This window comes from Montipora foliosa, chromosome 10 (genome assembly GCF_036669935.1).
Source record: "Montipora foliosa isolate CH-2021 chromosome 10, ASM3666993v2, whole genome shotgun sequence".
Taxonomy (NCBI): Eukaryota; Metazoa; Cnidaria; class Anthozoa; order Scleractinia; family Acroporidae; genus Montipora; species Montipora foliosa.
This window is the reverse complement of record NC_090878.1, coordinates 5,436,862-5,449,361: the sequence shown is the minus strand read 5'-3', so window position 1 is coordinate 5,449,361 and position 12,500 is coordinate 5,436,862. Positions and strand designations below refer to the sequence as shown.

General features: G+C 37.7%; 1 long non-coding RNA gene across 4 annotated transcripts in view; it reads left to right on the top strand.

The window, feature by feature from the left end:
- Nucleotides 1-2,768: 2,768 nt before the first annotated feature.
- The window catches only part of LOC137973432 (uncharacterized), a 37,851-nt gene continuing 28,119 nt past the window's right edge, over nucleotides 2,769-12,500 (top strand). Inside the window, exons 1-3 of one of the 4 annotated variants that reach the window (XR_011117239.1) lie at nucleotides 2,769-2,940; nucleotides 3,039-3,488; nucleotides 8,360-8,604. This is a non-coding gene — a long non-coding RNA (uncharacterized lncRNA). Of the gene's footprint in view, nucleotides 3,489-4,166; nucleotides 4,297-8,359; nucleotides 8,605-12,500 lie in introns of all 4 variants that reach the window. The other 3 variants (XR_011117238.1, XR_011117240.1, XR_011117237.1) reach the window with 3 other exon arrangements.

Genomic DNA, 12,500 nt, shown 5'->3' with positions numbered 1-12,500 from the left:
CAGTTATTAGGTTATCTTCCTGGGGCCGGCCGCTCGAATTCTGGTTAGCGCCAACTGTTGGTTATAAGGTGTCAAAACCTATGGTTTCCTTGGTAATGCTGGTAGCGTTAACCATGCTTCGAGCAACTCAGGCCTGTCCTCAGTTGTTCGAAGGGTGGATAGCTCTATCCACTGAATAATTGAATTGGTTTTGCTAGTGTTTAGAGCGGGTTCCAATTGAGTGTCGAAAGTAATTAGCGAATTACTTTGGTTTTGCATTACTTCACTCAGTGATTGGTTCAAAGTTCTCGCGCCACTTTTTCAACCAATCAGAAGTGAAACCAAAACCAATCTTGGCTCGCGCGTGCACAAATTTCCCGCGCTTTGTGTCGGCTACGTGTAATTGCTTCCAGTTTTGATTGGTTTACTGGATTGTCTCCGTCCTTTTTGATTGGCCAAAGTAATTACATTGGTTTTGGTTTTACGACACTCATTTGAAAACCACTCTATCCGTTGGATAGTGATTTATCCGCTGGATAGCGCTATCCACCCTTTGAACAACCGAGGGCCTGGCCATGGTTTTTTAAAAGAATAAATTACAATTGTTTGGATTCTAGCCTTTTGCTTAAAATTTGCTGGAAGCCGTGAAAAAGCCCAAACGTCTAGTAAAAAACTCTATCACTGCATTTAGCAACTATTTAACAATTATTCCTTCAGCGCTCTTTGGATATGAGATGGTAAGTAGCCAACAACGAGGCGCGTAGCGCCGAGTTGGCTATAACCAGTCTCGCATCCAACAAGCTTTATTCGGAGAGAAATTTCGTCTTCCGGCGAAGATAATTTTAGCTTAGCAACGCTTAGCGCAATCATTTGCCATATAAGGTCAAACTAAGGTATATGAGCTAATATCCGAGATTGAGTAAACCAATCAGAGCACGAAAAATGCATTGACCGAGGTTGAAAATTTAATAAATAGGATTATTTAACGAGAAAACTGAGTGAAATGAAGGTTAGGGCCATCTAATTCATTTTGTTAATCACTGATGAAGCTGCAAAACAAATTGAACGTGTTGTGCTTTAGGCTGACAATAAATGAACCGCTTTCAGAAAACAAACATACCAAGTCTCTCTCTCAATTAAAGGATTATTCTTAATTGTCAGTTTGCTTCAAGTGAAGTATTTGGGCACTGAAAGCTTGATTGGTGTCATCGGAAATGAACATCTTTTTTTGTAAAAGCTAAACCCCAAATTCTGGACTCGCAGGACTCGAACCTTCGAACGTTTGATTAGTAAATCCTGCACTTAACCACTAGACTACCACATCACTAACTGTGATGATGTAATTTTTTTAAAGTCAATATATTTCTCTTCCAGATGCGGCCACTGTAAACGTGTATTAACACCCGCTAAGAAACAAGCTTACACAGTGAAAAATGTCGGTTCCCAAACTTCAAGAGAAAGCTAACCCTCATTTATATTTCTCAGACGAATGAGAGAAGTGATCCTCGTACTTAGACACCTGAAAATCTAGGGGTAGCTCCAACGGGATTCAAACCCAACAAATTCACCAGCTCCCAACTGAGTGGCTTCATAGCTCAGTTGATTGAGCATTGCACTGGCATCGCATAGGTCAATGGGTTCGTATCCCGTTGTAGTCACCTGAATTTTTCAGGGTCTACAAGAGAAAGTAGACCAAATCGGCTAACTCAATGTCGTATCCAATTCATACCCCTTGGGAATCAATCGTTTTGTTCCATATAATTTAAATGTCAATGCCACATTAGAATGCAAATACAACACACAAAAGATTCGTAAACCCGGGAAATTTGAATTGGGTACAACATTGATCCCCCAACATTGGTCTATTGCTTAAATTGTCCAGCCAAATGCGAGGATCCCTTCTCTCATTCCTCTATAAGCTGCACTTCAGTATACATTAATTCAATATTTTTTTCGCGCTTGCTCGCTTGCAACTGCTTAATTAAGTTGCTTATCTAACTGCGACGATCTTTCCAGTTAACTGCTATTCCATGTCCATTCTACAGTTCATACCAACAGCTGGCCGTTGTTTGCGTGGGATGTGCCTCATCGTTATCTGTTCATTCATTAATTCATTCACATTTTTATTTATCTAACCTTCTTCCTCTATCTGATCACCTAAACCCAGTGGCGCACGGATTAAGGCACACATACATGTATTTCTTTATTCTGAACGGTTCGGTTTCCCCTCGATCATTTTTTCAGACTTTTTTGTAAGTCCTTAATTTTTTTTAACTGAATATTCTTTTTTAACGTCCATTTCATGTCCATTTCACAGTTTTGAACTATTTCTGGCCTTTGTAGGGGGTATTTACGTGAAACCGGGACGAACTCAGACCAGCGTGAATTCGTATCGCCCTCCATACATTTCTTTTCCTGCGCTTACATGAGACAATGAACACAGAGCTATATGACTACGTCTCGGTTGCTGGACCGAGACGAGAAATTCTCTGAGTTCGTCCCGGTCACTTTTGGTTATTGTTAACCGGAAAGAAGGTTTTCCAGCTTTTGCGTTGTTAACCGGAAATATAACAATTCATCATCTAAATTCTGCCTCCATTTCAAACCTAACTCCTGTGGCTCTCTGAGTAAGAAGCGTGCCATTGATTCGACTGTTTTATGTACTTCCTTTGTTAACCGGAAGTACGTCAGCCCCTTTTTTGTGTTGTTACCGGAAACAACAAATCACTATTTTAATTTTGCTTGGACTTGGTGCCCATACGTCCGTGGCTCAGGTATAAGTACGCGAGTTCACATTTGGACGCGGAGAGACACGAATTCGAAGAAGAACGGGGGGGTTTTTTTCCCCTCGTTCGAATTTGAATTCGTGTCTCAAGCCACGGGGGGTGGGCCCACCCTGCCACCTCGTTTTTATGCACATATTGCACTCTCAGCCAAAAAATGGAGGTCGGACGTGCAATGGTGAGCTCCGTGTCTTTTGGACTTCTAGTCCGTTGCAGGCCTTCTTTCGTTTTTTAGTGTTATTTACTGATTTGTCTAGGTTGTACTTTTCTCTGTAGTCCTTGTTAGAGATAATTATATCGCTTATTCCAGAGATTTTGGAGGAAATACTCGACAAGAAGCTGACTCCTTTGCAAAGTTCACTTAATTTCTAAAATGCACAACATGAGAGTCCACTAAAAACATTCAAGGAACAATGCTTTAAAAGTAAGGAACTTTCTTCTGAGAACAGTGCTCTTAAAGCGGATATTTGCTCATGAAGAAGATTTGTTAGAGACAAACACGTGTGGCTGAACGACCCGGGAGCATTATATGGCCGCTGCGAATGTCTCGAATTTTGGCTGAAAGGAAGATACTTCAGATCTGGTCTGCAAAGCCTAGTCGGTGTGAAGATCACTGCTGCGGATATATGTACGAATCATCGAATCTAACCCAAGACATATATTTCGAATTTCCCACCGCTTATGCATTATTGCGAAGTACGAGGGATGAAGTGTACAGAGCCCTTGGTAAGTGATGTGAATACTCGAAAAACCTCGATAACCTTGGTCTTTTTGCGGAGAACCCAACATTTATTAGCGAATCGTTAACTGAAATGAAGAACAAACTTTTCAAGAGCGCCCTAAGCTGCAACAATATCTTAAGTATCAAGTTTATTTGGCTAAACAGCCCTTATTCACGATACCCGCCATGTTGGTTTTCAAATTGTCATGCAAATTAGCCATGTGTTATGCTGCAAACATTGGAGTAAAGGCAAATTGCGGAAAATCGGCTCGCCGAAATATTGAATTTACATTGCTAAAAGTACATTTTAAAATTTGGAGTTAAGTACCTTTTATAATAGTTTTATATCTTTTGATTACCTCCGACATTTTGACTTTCTACTTCGTTATCTGCTCATTTTTGACGTCGAAATAACTTGTGTAATCATTCTATTTTACTACTTAGGTGATAAACATATAATGAACGTGAAAAAAATCATCTGTGTGGCTAAGATGTTCAAAATAACCTCTCGAAGTTGTGTTGTTTGCCCCCTTAGAAGTGTGTAGCTAATTTGCATGATAAAGGCAAATCTAACATGGCGGCTATCGTGAACAAGGTCTATCGCAGAATACCTGGCAACTTATTTGCATTTCATTGAATAATAGTAAGCTCTATTGTACAGTATTCCGACTCGTTCTTCAAAGAATGCTTCTTAGGGAAACAATAGTGGTGAGGTGTTGCAGCGTATTCTGCAATTGCTTGGATCAAGTACTTGTACGTCTCAAGCAGCAGGGGTTTGACTCCATGGGGAAGCCAATGACAGGTGCATACACTGTAAGTGTCACAGCTCCTCTTCTATTGATGTCACACTTGTCTAGCGAAATTCCCTCAGCTTGATTTCATCTCTTCCACTGATAAACTTCCAAACTTAACTGCTTTTGATCCTGATCTCACCAATCCTACCCTTATTAACCCATTGACTCCTGGGGGCTCCTCATTGACAAGTAAAATTGTCTGGCGTTAGACAGAGTAAAATACTAAGTATGGCCAATTTAGGTCCCATTAACCCATTCACCCCTAAACCGGCCATACTTAGAATTTTACTCTGTCTAATGCCACACGATTTTACTTGTCAATGGGGAACCCCAGGAGTCAATGGTTAATTCTAAGTTTTATACCCCTCATAATTTTTGCTCCTCTCTTGTACTTTCCAATTGTCACATAAATCGCTTTCACTCTTGCACTGTAAATTAGGAGCCTGCCAGCCAATCTTTATATCTTACATCATATGGTAAATACTCTTGATCTCTCCTTTAAGATAATTGCCGTCTTGGAAAACATGGATCTCATCTCATAAAGATACTCTTGTAAAAGGCTTTCAATTCATCTGTCAGCCCTCTAAATTCTCAGTTGGGATAGTTGGGCTTTTCATAGCTGATTCACTCAGATACTCAGTTGGAGATAATCTTAATGGGCCCTTTGCAGGATAGTGATCACATGGTACAAATCCGCCATACTGGGACGCAAATTGCCCACTGGGACATCTAAAACAAAGAAAATTTAGATTAACTAGCTTTGTTTTAGATGTCCCAGTGCCCAATTTGCGTATGGCGGATTTGTAAGATGTGATCACTATCCTGCAAAGGGCCCATTCCTCCTCAGATCTTGAGGAGTAGCTCTGGATCAAAATACAGAATGGAAAAAATACGAATATTGTATGTTGCATCATTTATAGACACACATACCTCTTTACAATCTTTCTTAGATATTTTTTTTCTAAAATGCTTTATGTAATGTATCAAGAATGAGTGCAATATTGCTTCATCTGGGTATCCAGACACACACATGAAAAACCCTAGTGATTTTTATTGTTTCAAGGTGTCTGGATACCCTGATGAAGCACAAAGCATGACTCAGAGGCTTTGATATGGCTTCTGAAATTTTTTGAAACTGACACTGTAGCTGATAGGAATTAAACTGAACTATAGACCTGATTCATAAATGGGGGTCAATTTATAATTTTTTTTGTTCAAGAGAAATTAGCCTACCGAGTCTCGATACCATACAGTGAATTGAAAAAAATTGTTGCTCTAAAATGAAGCTTGGTAGGCTAATTAGCACATTAGCAAAAGAATAATAATACAGGTGCCATTTATGAATAAGGTCAATTGTTCTTGTGTTTGATTTGTTTTGTTTTGATGCATGAATCTTGATGTCCAATGAGAAAACATGAAAACCATAATATGTGGTTTGGATATCTGTTATATTGTCCATATATTTGTGCCTCCCAGAATAGACTTTTTTTTTCTTTAGTTATGCATAGTTCTTTATTCTGTTTCTTAGCCAGAGTAGCTTTTTAGTTACTTTTGCACGTTACTCAAGTTCTTTAAATGTTTTAAAGTTGGGGTTTACTTTCATATTTTCGACGAAAATGGCAGGAAACAAAAGAACCATTGTTATTCTGATTAGGAATTTCTGTTGTTTTGTTTTATGGACATTTATTATTGCAGATCCAGTATATAAACGTTAATTTACATGGTGCGATAATATCTTCCATTTTATTAAGTATTCGTGCATTGCATTGACTTTGAAACACTCTTTTCCATTTTGACGTATCTTTTCATCTGTTGCAATTTGCAAAATGAAGAATACATTCTTTTTTTTTTTAAATAACGTCTAATTTTGGATCTGAGGCTGGACGTTCTTGTATATTTTTGCAAAGTTCTTAAGATGTCTAAGATTTCTTAAATTTACGTGGTATGGTATTTCAACAACAACCTTTATCTGTACTGGTATATAATTAATTATTTTTTACAACAAATGAAACCAAAAAAACATTCAGTAGAAGCTGCCTGGAATAACCATAAGGGCTAAATCAATCAATCAACCAATCAATCAATCTTTTTTAATCATGAAAATTACAAACAGTCTTCTGACTAGTTTACATGTACGTCATGCAATACTGGCCAAACTATTATTTATATCATATGTAAATACTGTCTGATGAGTGCGTGAGCACGAAACTCGGAGTAACAGAGAATTTTGTCTCTTCGTTATATCTTCTTATTCATATGTAAAGCATGATATTTTAGAAAGGAAGAAAATGATGAATAATAATATGCTTATCATACAGTAATTTTGGAAAACTAAGATCTAACTAATTACTGTCAAGCAGAGTGAGGGAACGGGTGTTACATTTGAAAGACTGTAGGGACTCGGTTAGGCTAAGATGTTCAGGTAGACTATTCCAAGTCTTTGCACCATTGTAACTAAAGCTCTTTTTTTAGTGATCCCATGTGAGGGCGGGGAAGCACAAATTTAGAGTTCACACCCCCGCAGGTTTTAATCAGTTGAGCTCTCTACAGTACAGAATAGCCCTGTTAAGCTGTTATGTTGTGTGTTACTTTATGCATTACCATAGCCTTGCGCTTTAATCTTCTTTCCTCTAGAAAAAAGACCAGGCAGCCTATGTTTCCTAAAATATTACATAATAACCCTTTTCACGGTTAGTCTTTCTCATTTGCATTACAATGTAATCTAATGTGAATGCAAGGCAATTTTGGGTCAAATCTTCAAAATAGCCCGAAATTGCCTCACATACAGGCTAGATTATATTGTAATGCAAAAAAAAAACCTAACCGTGAAAAGGGCTGTTGATAAAATATAGTCAACAAATACTAAGAACTGCTCATTATTACAAACTGAGATGTGTATACTATTGTTATGTTCTACAAAGATGCGCTAAAATATTTTTTTACATTTATTTACCTTTATTTTACACTTTCATTTAAAATACAAATGAGTAAAATAAAAACGTACTTAAGGTGGCTTACTACAGTTTTGCGAAGAAAAAGATCAAGGTTTTGGAATCTGTGAAATTAAAGCAACAAGAAGTCTCTTCTGAATTGTTAGTCACTTTAATTGATGTAAAATGTAATTTTACCTAACAAATAAAGGCAAATCAGGGGAAAATGCTAAACATAGTGACCGAGCTCCTGGAGGGGGGACTGGAAACTAGACACTTCAAAGGCTTTTTTCTCGAAAACCAGCCATACAACCCCACCTCAAAATTTCAGGATTTCCAAAAGCGAGAAAAAATAATTATGTAGAGAAATAAATAGTTAAATCTGCTTGACAGGTTTTTCACAAATGACAAAAACGTCGATTTTCGTCTATTTTAATAATAACTGAAAAACTGCCCGATAGAACTTTTTGAGGAAATGTTGACGGTTTTGTCTAATTAGCAAAATTTTAACCCTGGTTGTACGAATAGGTTTTGAGAAAAAGGCTTTGAAATGTCTAGTTTCCAGTCCCCCCTTCAGGAAGTCCGTCACTATATTAAGCGTTTTCCCCTGATTTGTCTTTATTTGTTAGGTAAAATTACATTTTACATCAATTGCAGTGACCAACACTTCACAAGAGACATCATTTTGCTTTAATTTCACAGATTTCAAAAAGCCTCCTTAATCGACTCTCACCCTGAGGAATGTTCTTAATACGTTCTTAAAATTTTGGTGAATCTCAGTCTCAACGCTCTTATAAAAAAGGTTCTTATCAAAAAGGAATGAACAAGGGTCTTAAAACGTTTAGTTCTTGAAGTATTTCTTCTGGTCAGTGCTGACAGAATGCAAAATAACATTTTTCTTCTTTTGATTCTTTTACGATTCATTGAATTCGTTGCCAAAAGAGTCAACTTGTTTTTTGGCACCTTAGTTTGGACGTTGTGCGTAATTAAGGATTCCTTTGTACCTCTGGGACAAGTTGAACCAATGAAAAAGTGCCTTGCTTTTTTGACGCGTTTGTGCTGAATATTTTTCAACACTCGAAGAGAAATTTCGTATCTCCGCGTGGCCGTATCCTCTGTTTAATCCACACCCATTCTTGTCTCCTGTTGCAGTTGAAAGGTGTGCTAATTTGCATACAGTCAAAGGACGAGTTGACTTTGGTTGGAGGAAGTGCTGTCGGAGGTTGAATTTGCTGTTGAACCCTGCTAAACCAGTAAAGCTACATCATAGGAACCCACAGTTAATATGAACAACTCTTTGCCAGCTTTTAACTTGTGATAAGCAGAACTGGCAGAAGTGAAGTACTTGGTTCGTCTCTTGTTGCAGTAAACACGTTCGTGGCAGGATTGACTTGACGGTAAGAATTTTCAAATGGTTTATACGTTGTGTTTCGAGTCTGACCCCTAGAAGTTAACTTACATATTTGTCGTGCAAAAAGAACAAGTTCAAACTTCTGACGAATTCGTGTTTCACGTTTTGAAGTTCTGAAAACCGCTTTCTGGAAACCTTCACGTTAATTTAACCTTATTATTGGGATTTTGACGTCGCCCCTGTTTCTTCCAACCCGAAGTACATCAAGATATTTCAATACAATAAAAATACAGTACAATAAACTTTATTTACACTCGAATTTAAGGTAGGAAATACATGCTAATATCTCCAAGTTATAAGTAGATATTTGAAATCCTAAAATAAAATGAAATACTGTAATAATTACTCGGTATAATGATAAAAGTTAAAGATGAAAAATCAACTGCCACTAAAGGTGAAGTAGTCCGTACAGAATTTCATTCAAAAAATTGCAGACTTAAATTCACTTATTCCTGGATTAATATCGGTTGCAAGAGAATTCCATAACTTACATCCGTATTACGACAACGAATGAAGACCATATCTAGTGGTGTTTACTCTAGGCACTAAGGAAGTTGTCTTCCCGAAATTTAATGCTACAATTCCACATTGTGAATAACTTAAAAATATATTCGCGAGCCAGCCCATGTGAAGCCATCTATACAAGAATTAGAATATTACAAATTCTTCTATTCTACGAAGTGGGATCGCAGCAATTCATCATATGCACAATTATCATCATTATAATATAAAGAAAAATATATCCATGAAGGAGTCATTTTCCAGATTTTTACTATGGACTTACTTTTTTTGGGAGGGGGGGGAGAGGGTGGGTGATTCGTTGAAGCTAGAATGTAAATAAAATATTTCCCCGCTGCCGCATGGTGTAATTCCTCAGTGCTTTGTCATGTGAGCCCAAGGTGATTGCTCCCAGGATGGGTTAAACTGCATTGTTCACAGTGTTGAACCAGTCAAAATCCTTTGAAGATCTTAAAAGATCGGAAGTGCCATTCCTAAATTGTGTTCAGTTGGGTCTTTCTTAGTAGCACTCCGCGAAGCCTTTAAAGTCAGAAATACAAAATTCGTCAGGTAAATTAACACATACATGTACCCACATCTCCGTTCAGGTCATCTTGTGTGAAATGCGCGCGGGTAAACACTCCTTAAAGTTCTCCAAAGGCAGCGAAGACTTTCGATTGCGAATGCTCTTTTCAATGGCTCCATTTCAGTTATTTTGCATGGTTTGTTGGAGCTGTTGTGTGGGTTTTCTTATGTAATTATCCATAGAAAATCGTAGAAGTCACTAACTAGTATTTTATTGATAGGTAATACAATCGTGTCGTTCAATTGTCAGAAGATTACTATCAGAAGAGTGCACTTTCCTTACTTCTTTTCCTTTAAGGGGAATTTCCATTTCTACTCAAAATAATTTTAATCCGTAGGAAATACTGTTTTCAATAAAATTTGTTTAAAAAGTGTTTGCATCGCGCAAGAAAGAAATAGGAATCGCTTACCGCTTTACTTTTGGAGTAATTCAGTTGTGACATTGATAATACTTAATAACACTTGTGTAATAATAGTATTAATAATAACATTATTAACATAACATTGTCACAATTACTCAAGATGATGGCGCCCGGGCAATTTGAAGTTAAAAACAAGCGATTTTGAAATTCATTTATTTCGGATGCAAACGCTTTTTCCAGAACAAATGAAATCAAGTTTGATGGCAAACAAAAGTTCCTGTGGTTTAAAAGTTATTTCTTGGTTAGAGTGGAGGTTTCTTTAAAGAACGAGATGCTTCCAAAGAACGTTGATAACTTGGTAATATTATAGGAAATTTGTTTTCAGGAATACATCTTTAGGTAGTACAATTATTGAGGTGATCATATATATTCTCGCTTTGGTCGAGGTTTGTCCTGTAGCCATGTCGATTGTAGTATGGGCGCTAAATGAAATGACTGCCTCGCGTTATCATTTGTTTTACCAAGGGAAAGACAAAACACCTTAAACGAAAATAAAGTGTTCAAAGGGAACAAAAGCTGGTTCTAAGTTGTTTTTTTGTAGGGGGGGGGGGGGGGGTGAGGGCACAAAAAGAGGATTTCAAATCAAATTAACTTGTAAAAACTCAATTGAAACTGCGGGTTGTTTATAAGCCGAAAAATCGATGCAAGTTAAACGAAATGCAACGATGATACGACTTAAGTCGCTCAACTGGGCGAAATAATTGACGCCAACTTAGCTCACTTATATGACACACCATCACAAGACCCTCAATCGTCCCGATGTAGAGGCTTTCCCCTAAAAGTCTTAAACGGCATTTTGTAGCCGAAATCGGTTACTTTCGTCTGTGTTGTAGACTTTTTTTTCACGTTATCGTTTCAAGGAAGACGATTTAACATTAAAAGTGCCCCTTTGACGAAAAAATCAATTCTTATTTTTCTTTGGATTTCAAAACTATGTTAACTAAACACTGGTCCGAGGTGAAAAGCAACCATAGTTGCAACACAAGGAAATTTGCTTGCTGCAGGCAGTGTCTGTGCTAGACTGTAGTTACAAATGCGAGTTAGCTGCCAAGAAACCGTCCTTGCAGTTGGTGGTCGGGCAAAACTCCTGCAAGGAAACTCACTGAAATGAACAGACGATCCCTACAAGCGCATTTGGGCAAACGACGTGATGCATCTCGCTTACGGGCAAAGAAAACGGACGATAATGAGGAAGAAGCTAAAATGAACAAGACAAACAGGAAAAAGAAGAATGAAGAGAACACGAAGAGCGAAACAAAGATTACCCAGCTCGCAACTGTCGGAGAAGTAGTCTCAAAACAGCAACGAGAAAAAGAAGCAAACAACAATTTCAAGAGATTGCAGACGCAGACGGAAACTGCCCTGCACATTATCTACAGTACAAAACACTTTAGAGAAAATGAAAGAGAAGTGCCTGAAATCCAGACATTAATCGTAGACAGGAGACTACTTCCTCGTGGAAGACCTCGGCAGATGTCTTGGCCGCAAACTAATCAGAGAAAAAAAACCATGTCCAACAACAACGTATTCAATCTGATAGAAATGCTTCAATGTCGTGAATAAACTTTCTTTGGCCATCTTAGCGTAAAAAAAAGACGCAAACTGCGGTGACAAACATGCTTCGACATCCTCCTCAGAAGTGACCATTACTTAAAAACAATGTGACAAAAAACGGTAAATAAATGTGAGAAAAGACTAGTTCAAGTTAGTAAGGATACAGCTTTTCACTGCTAACATATTGAATTAGGGTTGGCTTTAATTCTCTAATCAAGAGTGTCTCTTTGCATTTACATTTCATGTCAGAACGACCTTTTGCTAAAATGTCAAAATGGTCCCATTGAACTTGTGACCAGTTGAAATCACATGATCCGCAAGAGCAGATTTGTGATAAGCATTTGTTAAACATTTTAAGTGCTCAGATTTTCCGGCTGTCTTGCAGTCTTCGTTTTGTCTTTTCTTGTCTTTATCGATGAGTGGTTCGAAAAATAACTCGAAGAGCAACGCACCCATAAACGCAAGACTTCAGTTGTTTAGCAACGAATTTCCTTTGTAAACCTAAATAAGGCGAAACACTTTGGAGACAGAAACTTCCGATAAGTTCATAAAAGAGAGGATTGTAACAAGAGTGATGTAGAAAATGCGGGAACAACGAAATAAGGATATTTTTACTTGGTTCGACAGAAAAACACAGCTATTCAGATTTAACACTACCTCGACAGTTGTCACACTAACATCAAATTCTCCGTTGAATGAATCGACGAAAACCATCACATTCCTTTTCTTGATATTCTTAGCAAACGCCACCATGCATCATACTTATTCGGCATCAATTTTAATATCTTAAAGACTTCAACTGACCATTACACTAAATGGGACA